Below are 12,875 nucleotides of genomic sequence, written 5' to 3' on the forward strand. Positions count from 1 at the left end.
GCGCCTCTCCCCTAGAGCCTCATGGGAGAAGGAGCCCACCCGGACCTCCTGGGTCCCCTCCGGATGTCCTGGGACTGGAGCACCCGTTGAAGGTCTGGGTGGACGGAGCGAAAGGGATGATAAAAGATCCAGCACAGGAAACTCGTTTCATCTTTGAAGACTGAGTAATCCTGGCTCATACAAGCATTGTGCTTCACATCCGCTTCGTCAGGGCAAATTTTAAGAACTATACAATGCTTTTTTAAAAAACATACATGCATAACCTATATTATACAGTATATAGGTAGACTCCAATTTAAAATCATTTATTTAGTGACCGAAGTTACACCAGCACTGAAAAAAGGGACTTGTGACCACTTTTTCACACTTACAACCACTGCAGCCTCTCCAGGGTCACGTGATCAAAAGGCAGCTAATTCATACTTCTGACGGTCGCAGCGTCCCAGGGTCACGTGACCCCCCCTTTTGAGACCTTCTGACAAGCAAAGTCGATGGGGAAGCTGGGTTCACTTAACAACCGGGCTACCAGCTTCACAACTGCAGTGCTTCCACTTCGCAACTCTGGCAAGGAAGGTTGCAAAACGCGGCAAAACTCACTTAACAACTGTCTCGCTTACCAACAGAAATGTTGGGCTCAATGGTGGCCGTGAGTCGAGAACAACTTGCTGTGCCGTTCCCCATCCTCCTCAAAAACGTCATCAAAAAAGAACCACAAAGAATGTTCTTTCTGCGCCAACTCAGAAAGCTCAAACTGCCCAAGGAGCTGCTGATTCAGTTCTACAGAGAAATTATTGAGTCTGTCATTTGCACCTCTATAACTGTCTGGTTCGGTTCTGCAACCCAACAAGAAAAACACAAACCTCAGAGGATAATTAGAACTGCAGAAAAAACAATGGCTACCAACCTGCCTTCCATTGAGGACCTGTATACTGCATGAATCAAGAAGAGGGCCGTGAAAATATTTGCAGATCCCTCGCATCCTGGACATAAACTGTTTCAACTCCTACCCTCAAAACGACGCTATAGAGCACTGCACACCAGAACAACTAGACACAAGAACAGTTTTTTCCCGAAGGCCATCACTCTGCTAAACAAATAATTCCCTCAACACTGTCAAACTATTTACTAAATCTACACTACTATTAATCTTCTCATCATTTTCATCACCCATCTCTTTCCATTTACGACTGTATGACTGTAACTTTTTGTTACTATAATTAAGAGTTAAACTGCAAACTATGACCATCAATTGTGTTGTAAATGTTGTACCTTTGATGAAGGTTTTTTTTTTCTTTTATGTACACTGAGAGCATATGCACCAAGACAAATTCCTTGTGTATCCAATCAGACTTGGCCAATAAAAATTCTATTCTATTCTTAGAAGGGAAAATGGAAGTGTGCATTATCCTTTAGTTCAGGGATCTCCAACCTTGGCAGCTTTAAACCTGGCGGACTTCAACTCCCAGAATTCCCCATTAAAGCTGCCAAGGTTGGAGACCCCTGCTTTAGTTCTTTTGCAGCCAAATGTAAAGACAAGGACCCCCCATCAAAGTCACATCTCTCTCTCCTCTCCCTCCCCCCCCCCATTTTATTTACCTCTTAAAGCCAGTTCATGCAGGTCAGCAACCACGTGGGACCCCCGGGAGGACAAGGCCAGGCAAGGGAGCCCTCAGATGCCTCAGTGGGATCTGCGAGAGAGAACGAGGCTTTTTTGTAGTCTCCATTTTCATGGTTTTGCTAAAGTCCCACAGGTTAGAAAAAAGAGAAATGAATTACAGTCCCCGATCTTCTGTCCAAAGTTACCACTGCATTGGAAAAAGTGGTTTATGATAGATCCTCCCGGTTACAACCGTGGCAGCATTCCCACCCTCCCACCCTCCCCGTGGTCATGTGATCAGAATTTGGGCCGCCTCCTGGGGGGGTCTCATGATCATCCCAGGGGGCTTCCAACAAGTCAGGCCAAGGGGGGGGGAAGGGCTTCGCCAAAAACGGTCATAAAATTCACCCTTCTTTGCTTAGCGACAGAAATTCTGGTTCCCCCTCATGGCCATAAATCAAGGACTGCCTCTAACAGGAAGCGACAGAGTCGCTTTGAAATGGGATGGACAGCAAATTAATTTAATAAAGAAATAAAAGAAATAAAGAAATAACCATCCGTTCTTGAGTTGCCTTTTGCGCCCAGAGGTTTCCCTTGTCCCTTGCCTCTTGGGGAAAACCCGGGGCGTGGAGCAATGTCGGAGAAAGGGGGAGGGAGACAGAAGCCCCCTCCCCCTGTCCATTTCTGGTTCTCAGAGGGAGGGGCTAGGCAGATCCCAAAATCGACCGTAAGTACTTTCAAGCCAACCAACCAGGCAGATCTGGGAGCAGGGAAGGAATCCAGGCAGCTGCAGAGGCCGATCTTTAGAAAGCCCCAAGAAGACCCAATGGCCGTTGGGTCTCCCCAAATCTTCTATCCAAGTAGGCTGGAGACATGCAGTCCCCCCCACAGCTGGAGGGAGCTGGCTGGGTTGGGGGTCAGGCCAGCCTCAAAGGCAGAAATTCTCTCCTGTCCTGAAGGACTCCCTGGATGCCCCCCACCACCAGCCCTGCCCACATGACTAAGCCCCTTCATCTGTGACATCAGCACCAGCCACCAACAGCAGCAGCAAAGGAGGGGAGCCCGGTTTTCAGAGAAGTCTGCTCCCAAGCTGTGCCCCAAAGGTACCCTCCTGCCTTTCTTCTCCTGCCTGAGATGCAGCTCAAGCTCTCGACAAGAATCTGGCCAACTAACGGTCAAAGCAAACTGGTGGCAGATAAGAATCAACGGAACTCAAGGTGGGCCGGACTTAGATCTCTTGTAGGCGCGAAGGGACTTGAGACTGACGAGTCTCTTGACCTCTTCCACCCTTCAGCTCAGCCTGGTCCTCTCCTACACAGCCTCCTTAATGGGCATGGTGACCCAGGATTTGGCCAGGACAGGAGAGGCCCAGACTAACCTCATGAGTTCTTCAAGTGGCCGTAGGCGCATCTGCTTCTCGGGCCCTTTCTCTGGCTCAAGTCGTAGGGGCCCTGCGATCTAGGGGTGCCCTCCATCATCCTCTGCTACCCAGAAGGTCAACTTCAGTAGGAGGTCATCAGGCTCTGCCCACCGGCCAGGAACACTGGACGCATTACAAGTTTTTCTGCTTCTGCCAATAAGGAGCTTTGCACACACAACTATGTTTTTTACCGTTTTCAGTTTTCTGGAGAATTTTAAATTTCAAAACAATTTCAAATTTCAGGAGAAATTTCCCAACAGTGAGAACAGTTAATTAATAAGTTAATTAAATAAAGGTTGCCTCCCAAAGTTGTGAGTGCTCCATCATTGGAGATTTTCAAGAAGAGAGTGGACAGTCATTTGTCCAGGATGGTATAAGATCTTTTGCCTCGGGCAGGGGGTTGGACTAGAAGACCTCTAGGGTCCCTTCCAGTCCTAGAATTCTGTTTCTATGTCTCTATAAATTGGGTTGGAGGCAGGGGTGAAATGTAAAATTTGTTATTACCGGTTCTGTGGGCGTGGCTTGGTGGTGGTGGGGGTAAGGTGACTGGGCGGGTGTGTCCAACTTTTTTTTTTTACTTTTAAAAGCATTTTTTCTACCACCTCTTCAGCCAAAGAGGTTGTAGAAAAAATGCTTTTAAAAGGCTCCTCTGGCGATTCCAGCTCAGTTGCCTGATCATCAGAGGCTTTTAAAAGCATTGTTTCTACAACCGCTTTGGCCGAAGAGGTTGTAAGAAAATGCTTTTAAAAGCCTCTGATGATCCCAGCTGAGCTGTGTGATCATCAGAGGGTTTTTTTTTACTTTTAAAAGCATTTTTTCGGCCGAAGAAAAAATGCTTTTAAAAGTAAAAAAAAAACAACCTCTGATGATCACACAGCTCAGCTGGGCATGGGGAAGCAGGGATTTTTGCTACCGGTTCTCCAAAACACCTGCCGCCATCACTACTGGATTGGGCGATCCGGTCTGAACTGGGAGCATTTCACCCCTGGTTGGAGGGCAATGCCATCCTTCTTTACTGCAGGTGAGGAACCAGTCTCCAATCCTCAGGTACCAATGCAGGGAAACACCATCCATGACAAAAACTTCACTTTCACACATTCAAACCCTTGCCACGTTTGGTTACTATTTACAGAGTCTTCCACTTTTCCTTGTACTTCTCGATCGTAAAGATCATCCCACTTGTAGCTTTTCAAATATGGAGGATGCAGAAATTTCCCCACAGACCACAGCATGCCACGCCAGGTCACAAGCACTGATGGTGTCTGGTATGACAACCAGGGTGTATCGTGTGCACCCCGCTTTCCCAGCAGAGTTTGCAGAAGGGAGGCCTGGAGGAAACGCAGCAGGCCCAGAGCACACACATCCCCAACCCCCAGAGTCTGCTGCAGACTTTCTCCAGATGTTCAAAAACAGCAGCCCAGCCCTGCATCCAGCCACCAGCAGCCACGCCATCCAGGCAGCTGTTACTGTCCTTCTGGAGCTCGGCTTGAAATCAGGGACCCAGCCACACTCCTGCAGCCGATGGGGAGAGGAACTTTGAGGGGGAAGAATGACTTCCTGCGTGGGTAACCGGTTCAGACAGCAAGGCTGTCTTTCAAGGGAAGGTAAAGAAGCAGGAGAGCCACTGATGAGGGCCACGGGAAACGTGGGGAGAAAGGGGTGAAAATCCAATCCAAATTTCTTAAATTGGTTTTGTTTCTAAGCGGCTGATGCTTGGGAGCCAAGCAGCGCAAGGCTCCTTTGGCAACCTGGATCTTCCTGCATCTGTCTGTCCATCTATCTTCTATCCATCCAACTTCCATTTACCTATCCATACTCATCTCTCTGTCTGTCCATCTATCTTTCATGTCCATCCCTCCAACTATCGTTTTTCTCATCCATCCATCCATCTTCCCTCTGTGTTTACCTATCCATCCTCTATCTCTCCTTATGAGGGGTCCTCGGTGCTCTCTGAGCTTGGTTGTTTTCTTGCAGATGTTTCATTATCCAAACTAGGTAACATCACCTAGCACTGATGATGTTACTTAGTTTATTTGTTTATTTATTTATTTATTTATTTATTTATTTATTTATTTATTATTTAAATTTCTATACCGCCCTTCTCCCGAAGGACTCAGGGCGGTTTACAGCCAAAATAAAACAGTCAATATAAAAGTTAAAACCAATTTAAAAGCAAAAATTCAAAGTTGGCTGGACCATTTAAAACCAATAAAAACCCCATTTAAAACCATTAGGCCAGTCCTGCGCGATGAAACAGAAATGTTTTCAGCCCGCGTCGAAAGGTCCGGAGATCAGGGAGTTGGCGAATACCCGGTGGTAGCTCATTCCAGAGGGTTGGTGCCCCCACAGAGAAGGCCCTCCCCCTGGGGGTCGCCAGCCGACATTGTCTGGCCGACGGCACCCTGAGGAGACCCTCCCTATGGGAGCGCACTGGTCGATGGGAGGCCGCCGGTTGCAGCAGGCGGTCCCGTAAAGTTGGGTCATGAAACATCTGCAAGAAAACAACCAAGCTCAGAGAGCACCGAGGACCCCTTATTTCAATCTGAAGCTACAAATATTCTCCTCTGTCTGTCTGTCTGTCTAGATGTCTGTCTCTATTTATTTATCTACCTACCTACCTGCCAAATTTACATGGCAGCAGGCATCTCGCTCCTCTGCCCATCATGCTCAGCAGGCAACCTTGCCATTTCCACAGAAGCTGCCCTGGTGGGGATATTCAGGAGACCATTCGGGAGACCCTCGGGTGAGACCTTCCAGCTTCCTCTTGTCTTTTTGGGGAGGGGGCACCAAACAACTTTTCCAGACTAAGCTGGGACCGAAGTGGGGGGGGGACGATGACCCAGGGGCATTTTTTTTTTGGAAATAAAGAGAGCATAAAAAAAAAACACCCACCCTGAAACTGAACCAGGGCGTTTCACACCCTCCACCCACTGTGGCAATTCAGCTCTGGCACCCTTGCAGATGTCTTGGGATTTGTCAAAGTTGGAATTCTTTTTGTCAGGCGACTTTCCTTTCTGCCTCTCCCCTCCCTTTGCAAACAATTGGGAGTTTCTGAGCCCGCTAGCGCTGCAAGCCGCTCCTTTGTTGGTGCCCAGCGGATAAGTAAATTAAATAAAAACGGCTGGAAAGGAAGAAAAGGAGGCGGGAGGGAGGGAGGGAGGAGGCCACTCTCCACTCCAGGCCCTTTTCTCCGTTGCCCCAACCTGTATCAGCCGCTGGCCTCAAGGCACATCAGAGCCCCCCCTCCCCCAGCGCTTCGCCACGCCCAGAAAGAGTTTACTGCTCCCCCCACATCCTAGACCCAGAAGAGCGGGCTCTCTTTGCGAATGGAGGGCCTGCAACCCCACACACCTCCTTCATCAACTGGGTGAAAGGCAGGAGGCCTCGGGAGGAAAGCCAGCAACACCAATTCTAACAAAGGAGATGATCTGCAGCTCAGTTGAAGTTGAAATGAGGCGTCCTTGGTGCTCTCTGAGCTTGGTGGTTTTCTTGCAGACGTTTCCTGACCTGACAAGGTAACAGCATCAGTGTTGATGATGAACCAGCACTGAGGATGTTACCCAGTTTGGGTAATGAAACTTCTGCAAGAAAACAACCAAGCTCAGACAGCAACAGGGATCCCACCACCAATTCTGAAATTACAGAACAACAGAATTGAAAGGGTTGGGAGGGTTTGGAGGTCTTCTAGTCCAACCCTCTGCTCAAGCAGGAGACCCTATGCCGGGGTCCCCAAACTTGGCAGCTTTAAGACTTGTGGACTTCAACTCCCAGAATTCTCCAGCCAACTATGCTTCAAACTTCCAAGTTTGAAGACCTCTGCCCTATGCCAGTCCAGACAAATGGCTGGCCAATCTCTTCTTGAAAACCTTCAGTGATTGAGTACCCATATTACATCCAGCCTGTTTGGGCCAGAGCAGTCTGACCACTTATATCCCTTTCTTTTATCCTGGCATGGAATTCGGAAAGAAATTTGGATCCAGCTACGGAGCTTCTGCAGTAAATCATAGTTTCTTGCCTACCCAAGAACTACAGACCTGAGATCCCTGGGAAGGTGCAACCCATTAATTTAACTGCACATTCTATTTCTATTTTCTATAAAAAGGCTCCAAAGTGCTAATAAAAAGGCCTCATGAGAAATAAACTGAAAATGAAAGTCGGGAGGTAAATATAGAGTTCCAGGAAGCGAGGAAGTCATTTCTTTCCAACCTGCTGACACCAGAGATGATCCTCAGGAAAGTCCATGCACGACTTGGACCTTCTCCTGCCATACACACCATCGGAGGAATAGCCATTTGTGTGTGCACACAGTTTTAATAAATTATGGTATTGTTTACTTGCAATTCTTAGCTCCGCCGTGCACATTAAAGGGAGGAACGGGAGAGAGGGAGGAACGAACGTGATGCTGGCTTGGGGGTCAGCCAGATTTCCCAACTGTTCCTCCCCCTCCACATTCCAGGGTCTTGATCAGACTTGGAAGGTTTCTCAAATTAATTCCAGATTTAAAGGCAAGAGTGTTTTGCTGCCGCTTTCCGTTCCTTTGCATGGAAGAGAAAACTAGCAGGAAGAGTGAAAGTTGCTAGAATTCCAGGGGAAATCCGATGACAATAATTTCAGGATCAAGATTTCAAGCAGAGCATTAAGTCCAGTGATCTTCATCAATGCTGTTGGATCTTCTAACGTTATGTTTTTTGTTAACACCTTTGTCTGCTGATTATTAACCTTGAAACCTGCTATTCTTCTGATTTGCCCATTAATCTTTCAATTCCCTTTAAAGCAGAATATCCCAGCCTTGGCCACTTGAAGATGTGTGAACTTCAATTCCCAGAATTCCCCAGCCAGCACAGGATTTCATCTGCACAAGTCCTTAACTTCTTATAAATTTACTCCACATAAACTGTCTCAGTTCTTCTGTAAATCTCAGCAATTTTTGTATTCTTAGATATTCATCAAAAGGAACTCGGTGGCTCAGGGGCTAGGACATTGAGCTTGTCGATCGAAAGGTCGGAAGCTCAGCGGTTCGAATCCCTAGTGCTGCCATGTAACGGGGTGAGCTCCCGTTACTTGTTCCAGCTTCTGCCAACCTAGCAGTTTCGAAAGTACGTAAAAATGCAAGTAAAAAAAATAGGGACCACCTTTGTCCCTATTTGTCCCTATGCCGGCCACATGACCACGGAGACGTCTTTGGACAGCGCTGGCTCTTCGGCTTTGAAACAGAGATGAGCACCGCCCCCTAGAGTCGGGAACAACTAGCACGTATGTGCGAGGGAAACCTTTACCTTTACCTTTAGATATTCATCTGTTTTTCTCTAGACAGAGATCATTTCCTTTATACAAATTGGAATATCAGTGAAATGTTTTTTCTATGGCTGCATTTTGCTGGAGAGACTGGCTAAGCCAGGGGAAGGAGTCAAGTGGGGAATTAGCCTGGAATCATTACGAAGGCACAAAAGAGCAAGTCCCACCTTTTCTGAGTATTTTGCACCTTATCTAGTCTGGCCCAGAAGCAAACCACCAATCTGGGAAGATTCCTGTGTAGAACAATAAAGTAGCTAGTTTGAACATGTGGAACTGGTTGTTTGCGCCTGACGTGCCATTAGTATAGTATAGTATCTCCCTCCTCATTATTAATTTATTTTTTTTGCAATTTATATGCTAGCCACTTCCCTGGTTTATTTACAAAATCAAACATTTTTTGTTTTACATAATTGATTATTTCCATTTCTCTTAAAAGTTAAAAGTTAATTTATCTTCTCTGGAAACATCTTTAATTTTTCTTCTTTTCTCTCAAAATTGCTTGTGTCTTTTCTTGACTCTTCTTTTTAAGTTCATTAGTGTTTTGTATAATAATCTCTAATAAAAGCTTTACTTGCATCCCAAACCATTCTTAAATCAATGCCTTTACCTTATTTATCTTCAAAAAATTCTTTTCCTTTTACAACCCACCGCTGCGTCTTTTTCTAGCAACTTTTCTTTTAGTTTCCATCTAAATGAATTAGATTTCCTTTTATAAACCAAAGTTACAGGACTATGATCCAAAATTGTCTTGGATAATATATCTACCTTAGAAAGCTTAGCAGCCAAGGCCTTTGAGATTCAAATCAGGTTGGTTTTGAAAGGAATCTTTGTCTTTTGAATGGCCATTTTTTTGTCTCCATGTATCAACCGGTTCTAAATTGCCCACCAAATCAAAGACTTTTTTTTTTCATTTGCCTTGGGTGATTTTAATATTTTTCTCAGATGTTCTGTTCAGTTGTGGGGAGATCACTCCACTCCATCAAATGCCAATTTTTGTGAGCAAAACCCATTAAACATAAGACATTTATAAAGCAATATTTTGTTCTTATTTGGGGCATAAATTCCAGTATTAAAGTCTTAGCCAAGTTAACTATCAAGCATCCAAATTATGTGACCAAGAAAGTGATGCGGCAGTCATAACTTTGAGGATAGGTCAACACTGTAACTCCACTGTTAAAGAACAGTCATACATTGAGGACAGTTTTCTATTCAAATTTACAATCCCTGGATTTTTGTTGTTCTTGGGAGTTATGGACAGTCAGCTACAAAAGATTCGTGTGGAAGATTGTTTCTGTACACGATAAGCAAGATTATTGTTTGCACAAAAATGAAAAGATGCAGCATGATCCACAATGAAGGGATGGTTGATGAAGACTATGGGACTTGCCAAGATGGCTAAATTGACTTCTTTGATCAGAGAAAAGACAATATCTATGTTTATTGCTGATTAGCAACCCCTTATAGACTTTTGGCGAGAAACAGAAAAAAAATGAAATTATGATTTATGGTTCTGATGACAGGCTAAATTAGAAAAGAGGTATGTTATAACCATAGAGTAAGTGGTAAATATATAACTGTAATTATAACTGCGGTGAAGAAGATCGGAAACGATTTCTTGGTATTTTTGCCTTTGTTGCATTTTTAGCTTTCTCTTTGATTTCTTTCCTTTTCTTTTTCTTACTTTATGTTAGTTGGTCTTAGTTTTTAATCTTCCTTTTGGGGGAAAACAATTAATTAAAGTTACAGGAAAGATTCTGGTCATCCAAGAAAAAAAGGGGGAAAGAAACAAGGGGAAAGGGGAAAAAGGAAAACAGAAATCCTGCCCTGGCCTGGATCCATCCGCTCGGCCCCTCTCGGCTTTGGTCCGCACGGATGTGGCTGGCTGAGCGCATTGTCCCAAGAGGGAACACCATGCCCTGCAGGGGGGGCTTTGAGGAGCCCCAGAACAGAGACAGAAAGTTCCTTGTGGCGGTGCAGGGAAACTAGGTTATCCCAGGCAGATTTCACAGTCTGCTGTTTGCCGTTGGCTGAGAAACGGTGTCTGCACAAAGGCAGCCATTGTTGCCTCTTGGAACGTTGCCACCACAGAGGGAAATAAAGCCCCCGTTACCTCTCTGGCTAACGAAGACCATCCCTTCTTCCAAGCTTTGGGCTTCTGACTTTCCAGGATCCTGGAAATGTTTTGCAAACACCGACCCTCCAGGCAACTGGGCTGACAGAGAATTCACACAACACGCTGGTCTCCAAAACCTGGGTTTACTGAAACAGGCAGTCCTCAAATTGACAAAAGTTCATTTAGTGATTGTTCCAAGTTACAGCAATACTGAAAAAAGTGACTTGTGACCGTTTATCACATTTACAACCGTTGCAGCATCCCCATGGTCACGTGATCGAAATTCAGATGTTTGACAAGTGACTCATATTTATGACGGTCGCAGCGTCCCGGGGTCATGTGATCTCCTTCTGCCGACCTCCTGACAAGCAAAGTCAATAGGGAAGCGACATTTGCTTAACAAAACCATATTACTAACGTAACAGCTGCAGTGGTGATTCACTTAACAAGTGGGGCAAGAAAGGCTCAATTATGGCCGTAAGTCAAGGACTACCTGTAGTTGTATTCATATTAAGACCCCAAACCTGGTTAAATGAAAGTCATTGTCTTGCATTAAGACCCCACCCAAGCCTGTTAGAGTTCGTGAAACACAATGGTTGTATTCACATTCCTCGCTGCCTGCCAAGACATCCCACCTGTTCCAACTTAGGGTCTTAACGGTTCGTGTAAGACCTCAAATAACCCTCTCTAAGCCGTGGGGACTTCAACTCCCAGAATTCCCCCAGCCTCACTTCTATTTAGGGCTGCTAATTATTGTTTAAACCCCAAAATAACTTAGCCTTTTATTTTTTTCAAAGAAGCGTTCATCAAATAAAATAGCAGCATCTGCAAAAAGATAACCCAGCTGGGCCTTTGAGAGCTCTTCCTCCAGAGCCGGGCCCCCATTTCTTCCCAGCTGCAGCACAAATACGCCCCCCTCCTCACTCTCCCGAGGCCCCTGCCCCCTCCCATCTCAGCCCCTGAAGGAGTCAGACTGAAGCCATCCTGAACAGGTGAGGAAGTTGGGGCCAGAATTTCCGCTGGCAAGTAAGGCGGTTGTTAAGTGAGTCAGGCCAGATTTTATGAGTTATTGCCACCGTTGTTAAGTGAATCGTGTGGATGTTAAGCAACACCGGATTGCAACATTCCCGGATGGGCAGGTCCCAAATGGCGATCCCATGGCTGCAGGACGTTGCAGCCATCATCAATATTGTGAATTTTGATCACGTGACTGTGGGGAAGCTGCAACGGTTGTAAGTCTGAGGACTGATCGTAAGTCGCCTTTTCCAGGACCATTGTAACTCTGAACAGCAGAGTTTTAACTAGCGGGGGCCGATCCTAGAAAAACTGATTTAGAAAGAGAGTAAAGGACAAAATTGTGTGAAACAAGAACAAATATGTCTGGCCTTTAAGCCAAATCTGCAAAGGTTATTTGAAAACTCTTGAGTATTGCAGTGAAAATACCAAAGCCCTGGGTGACATTTTGCAGACTTCACAACAGCCGATATTCTGTGATGGGATTTGTAGTCCAGCCCTTCTAGGACATGGCTGGCTGGGAAAGACTACTATCATAGAGAGCCTTGTGCGTCTGACATTTAGCCATATGTGCTGTTTGCAACACACGTAAGTTATATATAATATACGGCCATCGTGGCAAAAAGAAAATCTCATGATGGATGCATGTAGAGAGAGTGCAAAGGAGGGAGATCCCAGAGGCAGAGGAGAATTCAGTCAGAGCTGCAAAATGAAATTGAGGAAGCAAAGGCTGCTGCCCCTTCTGGCACACACAACAGCAGAGGAAGGGGGAAGCCGGGGAGTGGGGGAGGCTGTTGACCCGACCTCATTTCTCCAGCCCTCCCATCTCAATGCATGGAGCAGCGCTAGGCAGTCCCTAATCCGAGCCAGCCAAAGGGGCCATCAAGGATGGATGCAAAATCAAGGATGGCTCCATCAAGGATGGATGCAACTCTCGGGTCTGACTGCTGACCCCACAGACACTTCCCTCTCTCTCTCTCTCTCCCCCTCCTTCCTTCCTTCATCCCTCCCCCCTTTCCTCCTTATTCCCTCATCCCTTCCTTCTCTTTCTCCTTCCTTCTTTCTTTTGTCCCTCCCTCCTTTCCATTCTTCCTTCCTCCCTCCCTCCCTCTCTCCTTCCTTCCCTTCCATTTCTTTCCTCTCCTTTTCTTACTTTTTTCCTTTCTCCTTCCTCCCTTCCATTTCTCCTTCCTCCCTCCCTCCCTCCCTCAACCATCTGACTACTTGGGCTCAAGATATTGACCACTTGACCCCATCTTATTGGCCACTTCAGCCTGCCCCTAGGCCGGCCCCCTCCCCTGCCTCCTTGACCCCCTCCCACCTAAAGCACAGTGGCTTCTCAATACATCAAGGTAGCCCTTCCCTGCCTGCTCCCTCCCCACACCCGCAGCTGGATTCCTCCATTCCCAACCGGACAAAGCTTCTGGCTGAGCCAG

General features: G+C 46.2%; 1 protein-coding gene across 7 annotated transcripts in view; it reads right to left on the reverse strand.

Annotated features, from left to right (window-relative positions):
* Window positions 1-12,875, reverse strand: part of SEMA4A (semaphorin 4A) — a 66,201-nt gene that overhangs the window by 42,365 nt on the left and 10,961 nt on the right. For 3 of the 7 annotated variants that reach the window (XM_058160553.1, XM_058160555.1, XM_058160558.1), the window contains exon 2: window positions 1,597-1,688. The exons of 2 other annotated variants lie outside the window; for them this stretch is intronic. The gene's annotated coding sequence lies outside the window, so the exon portion shown is untranslated. Of the gene's footprint in view, window positions 1-1,596; window positions 1,689-2,975; window positions 2,996-7,223; window positions 7,323-12,875 lie in introns of those variants that run through there. 2 more of the 7 variants (XM_058160556.1, XM_058160557.1) reach the window with 2 other exon arrangements.

The sequence above is a fragment of the Ahaetulla prasina genome, chromosome 17 (assembly GCF_028640845.1).
Source record: "Ahaetulla prasina isolate Xishuangbanna chromosome 17, ASM2864084v1, whole genome shotgun sequence".
NCBI classification, from domain to species: domain Eukaryota; kingdom Metazoa; phylum Chordata; class Lepidosauria; order Squamata; family Colubridae; genus Ahaetulla; species Ahaetulla prasina.